The following is a 240-nucleotide window of genomic DNA, read 5'->3' on the forward strand; positions in this document are numbered from 1 at the left end:
GTTGTCTGTTACTACAGCCTAATAACAACACCAAATAAGCTGTTAAAAGAAATCACAATGCATATCTCACTTTCTCATACTTTCACTCTTTTGAAAACAAACAAACAAGAAACACAGATAAAACCATTCCTGCACTTCCAGGAAAGTTTTCACTATCAAGTCAAAAAAATGAATTGATCCTTTACCAGTTTCTGTTACTAAAGTAAAAATGAAGGAAAAAAAATTAAATAAATACATTAA

This window comes from Columba livia, chromosome 1 (assembly GCF_036013475.1).
Source record: "Columba livia isolate bColLiv1 breed racing homer chromosome 1, bColLiv1.pat.W.v2, whole genome shotgun sequence".
NCBI classification, from domain to species: Eukaryota; Metazoa; Chordata; class Aves; order Columbiformes; family Columbidae; genus Columba; species Columba livia.